Source organism: Excalfactoria chinensis, chromosome 1 (assembly GCF_039878825.1).
Source record: "Excalfactoria chinensis isolate bCotChi1 chromosome 1, bCotChi1.hap2, whole genome shotgun sequence".
Taxonomy (NCBI): Eukaryota; Metazoa; Chordata; class Aves; order Galliformes; family Phasianidae; genus Excalfactoria; species Excalfactoria chinensis.
In genome coordinates, this window is record NC_092825.1 from 23,245,022 (window position 1) to 23,252,742 (window position 7,721).

A 7,721-nucleotide genomic window follows, 5' to 3' on the forward strand; every position below is an offset into this window, starting at 1 on the left:
TTTACCAGGAAAACCAACCACCTGCATTAGCTACAAGTCGCAGAAACAGAATTGAACCTGGCCCAGTTAAGAGGACGTCAGCACAAACACAGTGCAAGGAAAGGAGCTAACAAATAGTTAAGTGCAACCCTGAGCAGTGTTTCAGTACTTTCAGGCAGCGTTAGAAATAAATCTTAGCCAGAAAACTGAAACAATCCAACTGATTGCCCTTTATTCTTTTCCTTCTTTGCCTAACAAATGACTTTTCTCCCCAGAAAGCAGGTGGGTTTTCCACCCTGAACATCAGCATATGTAGGTGTCAGTGCAGGGCACTGTGCCTTCTCCCAAACACATCTATGTTTAATAAAGCTTACTGAAAGGTTATTGAAAAAGAATCTACTGAAATATCCATATTTATTACAGATTACATTGACCCACATATTCACTGGGCTATTTTATGAAGATCTTTTATAAAAATCAGGTGGAACATCAGTATTTGTGCAGGATTGTACGTGCTCAGGGTTTGTAAAGCAATAATTAAAAGCTGTGAGGTTGGCCTCTGGTCAAAACAGAGCTCTTGGCAAGTCAGAGTTTGGCATCCACACCCATCCACGTTCTGTACATATTAGAGGCAAATGAGGCTGTGGGAGAAGCGGGGAGGCAGAGACATGGCTGGGAGCCTGGGGGGAACCTGCACTGCTTTCTCCCTCCCCAGTTGAGGTTGAGGAGGACAACAGCTGAGCTCTTCAGACCTGTGCCTTGAAGCAGAGCCAAGGGATAGGTCTGTTTTTCCTTACTGAGGTGAATTTGGAGGTGCAGGAGAGAAGGCATTGAAGTTTCGCGCCGTTCGGTATCTTGCCTTATTTAATTAAGATGTTGAAAGTGGTTTTCAGTTGCTGAGCATTGTTACTGCATGCAAAGTGAGCCTTCTCCACTGAAAAAAAGCCTTGACTCCTCCATCTGAAATCTGCAATTACTGTATACACATAGCATTGTTTATTTCTATCTTCATGGAACTGCAGAATGGTTTGGGTTGGGAGGGACATTACAGACCACCCAGCCCCAACCCAGTGCCACAGCCAGGGCAGCCACCCCCAAGCTCAGGCTGACCAGGGCCCATCCAATCTGGCCTTGAGTGCCTTCAGGGATGGGGCACCCCCAGCTTCCATGGGCAGCTGTGCCGGCACCTCACCACCCTCTGGGTAAAGAATTTCTTCAGAATGTCTAATCTAAATCTGCCTTCTTTTAGGTTAAAGCTTCTACCCCTTGTCCTGTCACTATACCCCTGAGAAAGAGTCCCTCCCTATCTACCCTGCAGGCCTCCTTTAGGTACTGAAAGGTTGCAGTGAGGTCTCCCAAAGCCTTCCCTTTTTCCAGGAACAGCCCCGATTCTCTCAGTCCTTCTTTAAAGGAGAGGTGCTCCAGCCCTCTGACCATCCTCATGGCCTCCTCTGGACCCACACCAACAGCTCCTCGTCCTTCTTAAGCTGTGGGTCCCATAACTGAACACAACAATGAGCTGAATGCCTACATGCTGTCCTTGCCACCGAAGTACTGGTAGAAAACACAGGAACTCACTGACATTTATATTTTACTCATTTCCAGAAATCCAGGTGAAGGAAATGGAGAAGTCACAGTGCTGGGCCATGAGCAGATAACTACTGCTGCTACAGGGAACAGGAACACACTGCAGGCAGGTTCAGATACAGCAAACAGCACATCCTCTGTTACCAGAACAGGCTGCATTCACATGGCACACTGAATTTCACTCTGTCACACAAATTTGGCTCCTGAGCTGAATCTTGCCAGGCCTTTGCAACAGTGAGTACCAAAATACTTATTTCCCTTGTCTGACAGAACCCTACTTCCTACTTGGCCTGCTTATATTGCTTACTCACAGCCCTCCTATATGTCACTGCGGACAAAAACCTCTCCCTGCAGGCTGTGGAGACACGATTCTCTTTCCCTTTCTACACGGGAAGGTCTGTATCAGGAGATGTCCCATCTCAGTGCAAATAAATACTGATTTTGTACATCTTTTGAATCCTCACTTACATTTGACTCCAGCACTACCTCGCTTCATTTCTGTATAGGCACAGTCAACTGAGCTACAACAGCTGATTCCTCTTCAGCTTCTGGCTGAGTCAGTTGCTGTGCATGGCAGCAGGGAGACAGGCCACAACAGAAATCCCAGTCAGTGAGCAGAGGGCTCTCCCTACATACAGCTCCATTCTTTCAGCACTTCCTAACCTTGGTGGTAGACACAAATGGCCACATAAAAGTTTTTCTCCCTCTATGATTTAATCAATGGATGAAGAGAGGTTTTGAGCAACAGATGTGGTAATGGTTGCTCCTCTCAAGCTTTTGTCGTCCGTGGTGATCACCACATGGCTGCAGCAAATCCATCATCTGCACTGATTACCCATTATCATAAATAACCTCAGAACCTCTTCCATTGGTTCCACTACTTGGGCGGTAACCTCGACTTTCCCCAGGACTCGGTTCTGGGGTTGCCATGTCAGCAGTTACTGTTGGTTCAGCAACTCTGCTGAGTCCCAGAGGAACCTTTCCAGATGGATAAAGTGTCCAGCAGTTGAATTTACTCTTTTGGATGTTACGTGTGGGCTTGCTCTACCTTCATCATTTCCATTCAGGCAGTGTAATCCTGGTCACACAACTGCTGGTTGGCCAGCAAAGCAGCCAGCACACAGCTGGGAGACACAGAGTGCTGCACTTCACTTCTTCTGCTTCAGCTGACACTGATGCTTACAGGATAGCGCTGGATGAACTGCCCCAAATAAAGATCCGGTCCGTCAGCCCACAGGTTGATAGCAGCTTTCTGCTCTTTGTTCCAGGATGCCCTCAGCTCAGGATCTGTTTGCTGGCTGTCACTGTTAGGATACGGAACAATTTCTTTTAACTTCATTTAGAATTAGCATTAAAATTATCCAAGAATCCTTCTCAGTACTGATGAAGCCTTCAATGCGGGTTTCTATCAGTAGGAAATCCAAGAACTCTGCTAATATCGTGATAGCTTCAACATCACCAAGACCTAAGTTAACAAGATGCAGAGAAAACCAAACCATTTGCTTTTAAACGTGAGCAGAAACCAAAGGGCAAGATGTAGAGAAATGACAAGGAGTGTTGAATTTCATGTAGCAACTAGAATTGCTGGTATTAATCCTCAGCCTAAAGGCTGCACAGCCTGGAAACACTCTTCAAATGCATTAATATGTATTTGACAGAAGAAAGGGTGGTGTATTTCACCCCTTCAGCTGACCTACAAGGTACTGCTAGAGGAACAGTTTGCTATAGTACATATTAGCAAGGAAGATGTAATTTTCCTAACACCTACCCTAATAATATGATTGTTAGAGGCCTACAGGAACTTAGAGGGGAATGTTAGATTTTACCATCAGCTATTCCTTCCAGAGCAGACAGACCTCTGTCCTACTAAGTGCAGTCAAGGTGCAGCTGATGCTGCCACACTGTGGAATGAAAACCAAGATAAACTACTCCTTTTCATTCAGAGCTTTCAAGACTGTTAACGCTGTTGTTCTGAGCTCTTCCAATCAAGTCTCTGACCTTTGGACTCCTTTGCCACAGCCATTTATTTTGGCTAACTACAGTTCTGCTCTTTCTCATGTTCATGTTTCCACAATAACATGAAAGACTTGCCAACTTCACTGATCTCACATCATCTGAAAACTGGTTTAACAACGCAGTGCCATTTAAAAGGAAAGAGGAAAGTTGACTTTTCTTCCTGGTACTTGGTTTAAAACTGCTAATGGCTCAGATTTCTACTCCAGTTGCTTGTGCAGACATTGACTTGAAGTGGCACAGCAAAGCTGGAAGCGCATTTAAACAGTCTGTTTGTCTTTGGAATACTGATTGATTTAGTAATGAGCTGACCTTTTTCCTTGCTTTCCAAATGACATGGAAGTTATAAATGCAAGTTGTTAGAAAGATGGGAGAAACAAGTGCTGGGTCAACATTCAGACGGCGGGTAGAGAAGATTCACAGAGATATTTGGGACAATACCCTCATTTCTGTCTGGATTAAGATAGACTGAAAGAGGAAGAACAGCTCACACTCTTCAGAGCTGCAGTGTCAGATTCCCTCTCTCCATGCTGAAGAGGAAACTTGGAAAAACCACAGCTGATCACAGCCTTGTACCTCCTATGATCTCAGCGACGTATCTTGTATTATCACTGTATGTAGTGCCTTACCTGGGAACAGGCACAGCTGGAGCCCTTGCTGGTACCTCAGCAGCACAGCAAGGTTTTGAACATTCCTACCACTGGAAACCTCATGTCCAGACACAAGCTCTGCAGCAGATGCTCAGTCCTTAGACTGCACACATCCTACAGTGCGGTACCTCAGAAAGTCAGGGCGTGGGGCAGGCAGACAGTTGACTGGAAAGAAAACAATGAATAGTCATCGTATGCCTAGAAAACCAGTAGTTTTCTTCCACTTATTGATCTCGTGGCTGGGATTTTTGTCAGACACATAAATGGTTTATTTGCAAAAGAGGAGGCAGCCCGGTTCCCTGGAGCCATTTACTCCATGAAGTCCCTTCTTTCTCCCATAGGACAAAACCTCTTCACCTAAGAAATGTTCCAGATGCACCACGCAAAAGTAACTTTTGCCTCACCTCAGGCAGGCTTGCGACCTATTCACCACAGCAACCAGCATCCCATTAAATAACAGTTTTATTTGCAACAAGAGGCTGTGAACGCTGCTGGTCTCGCATTTGCAATGTTGCACCAAAGCCACAGCTCAGCCTTCTGCGTTATCATTCCTGAACTTTGACTTGCAAAATGGAGAACTACATATTTATTTATTTAGAAAACTACTCCAAATTCTTTCACTGCTGTCGACAGAACCGTACTCTGTGCACACTTGGCATTGAAATATATTTCAATATATTTAAGTTCATTAGGATATAAAACCAAAAAGAGCATTTTGGAAAGACTGGAATGATATGGATTTGACACGTGGACTGCTCGATGGACGAGGAACTGGTGGTCAGAGGCTCAATGTCTGGATGGAGATCAGTGGCAAGTGGTGTCCCCTCAGGGCTCAGCACTGGGAGCAGTGTTCCTTAACATCTCCACCAGTGACATGGACAGTGGGTTCAAGTGAACCCTCAGCCAGCTTGTGGATGACACCAAGCTGCGGGGTGCTGTTTGCACACCCAAAGGACAGGACGCCATCTAGAGAGACCCGGACAGGCTCGAGCAATGTACCCAGAAGAATCTCACGAGGCTCAAAAACTCCAAGCGCAAGGTCTTGCACTGAGTCATGGCAACCCCCACTGTCAGTGCAAGCTGGGGGTGTAAGGAGAACCTCTTCATCAGCCCTGATGAAGAGGAACTGGGGGCACAGGTGGACAGCAAGCTGGATGCAAACTAGCAATATGCCCTCACAGCCAACTCTTGGGCTGCATCCATGTCAGTGTGGCCAGCACAGCGAGGGAGGTGACCCTGCCCCTCTACTCTGCACTGGTAAGAGTACTTCACAGTGCTCACCTGGAGTACCGTGTCCAGATGTGGAATCCTCAGAACAGGAAAGATGTGGATCTGATGGAATGTATCCAGAAGACCATAAAAATAATCCAAGGGATGGAACAGCTCTCCAAGGATGGGCTGAGAGAGGTGGGGCTGTTCAGCCTAGAGAAGAGAAGGCTGCAAGGTGACCTGAGAGTGCCTTTCAATATCTAAAGGGGCACTGCAAGAAGGAAGGGGACTAGATTTGATGCGATTGTGCAGACATCCTCAACACTTGGGTGGCTCCATGCTGTCTGAAGGACAAACCACTGCTATGGCCCCATATCCCTGCAAGGAGCCGGAGTTTAGTGCAAAGCCAGAGCACAACTTCCAGTGCAGATTTCTCCAAAAGGAAGTGAACTCAAGTGTGCCAAAGTGTGCAGAACACAAGAAACAGAAGTGATGCAACTAAAATGACAGCGATGGTAAAGCCTCCTACTACCTGTAGTGTGAGAACAGACATACACAAAAAGGGTTGCTCAGGAGAATTTGAAAGCAGAAACGTAACTCCTGTTTCGCATGTTCAGAAGGAGCAATTATTTAGTTGCATACAAGTTAAAATCCTCAGTGGAAGGGGGCACTGAGATGTGTAGGATAGAACACGTTTCATAAACACAATCCTTTTACAAAGTTCTTATTGCAAGCTGTAATATCTCGTACACCAACACTGCACAATACAAAGCTTGTCTTTATATTTAAAAATAGAATATAAGCAAGCATTAGTTCACACTGACACAACCGCCACAGCAGAAGTTCTCAGAAGGTGCTTTCCCTACACAAAGTATCTTAAAGCCCACCAGGTAAGCTGTACTGTTAAATCGCAGAGCTCTACAAGTTAGGAAAACAATAAAAACACAATTGATATCCAAAACTACTGAGAGAAACAAAGAGCTCACAACGTGCCACCCACCTCAACTCATCAACTCCTTTCAGTTTCCTCTGGGGAGTCATTACTCCCAAATATGACACAATGTACTGCCCAGAAAAAGTAACGGAGTATTTGTTTTACTTCTAAATTGCTTTACTGACGCTGTAGGTTTATGGATTTGATGCCCAAGGCATAGAACTGTCTCAGACTAAACATATCAGGGAACAAAGTACAAGTAATACAAATTTGTTCTACCAAATCCGTGCTAGAATTGAGCATCCTACAGGGATGCTAATTTCTGAAGACGGGAATCAAGACTATTGTGGAATTGAATGAACAGAGAGGAAAGCACAACCATGGAGCACTTCACAATAAAATACCTCTTTATTGGGAATATATTTAAAATTAGCCTTTTATTTCAGTTAAGAAAAATAGCATTCTGACTTTCAGCCTGCACTGATTCTGGTCACACATAACATTCTAACAGCTAGAATAGTTACCTGCACCATTGCTGCCCATGGACAGTTTTCCTTACTGTCCATTTTATTCTTCTTAAGTATTTTAAGCCTTTTATTCTTCTTAGATATGTAGAAGAGAATGCCGTAGCAAGGCTTGCATTTAGATCTTAAGGAAGATTGACAGACTGACTGGAGTGTGACTTTGGATGCGCCATCAGCTCATGTACAGCTTTCACAAGCTTTCTTTTAAATAAGAACAAGATGGTTCAAGAGCTGATCTATAAAGACAATTAAGAGGGCAATTCTTCAGGAAGGCTGCTGTAGAACAAACCTCATTCTTCTACTGGACAGTTTAGTACTGTAAAGTAGCAGCAATTTCAGCAACTTCAGTCAGCTTCATACCCCTTTAAAACAAACACTGACAACCAGCATACAGGGGCATTGCTATTCCATTCCAAATAGTAACCTACCTTTCGTGCACATCTTTACACTCAGTACAAGATTAGATCCTCTCTCTTGCAAAGCTGTAACTTAACGGTTTAAGGTAATTAACAGGACCATGCTGTAAACAAATACATAACCCTTGTGTAAGCGCCGCTTTCTGGAGCCTGGATGAGTAACTGACTTCTAGAAAAACGAAGCTGCCTGTTTTTCCATCGTGAGTGAGGAATCAGACAGCATCTTTTGGAACACGCTGTCATCCAACTCAAAATGAAATCCATGTATTCACTGAAGTGAAATACATCATTTACAACAAATTTTGCCTTTTCTTTTAAAATTCATTTCCAACATCAGATCTATCAGATGGGGAAAGTATTCTCCAGAAAAAAAAAACAACAACTGGTGTTATTTTTTGTCTTGCAGTTT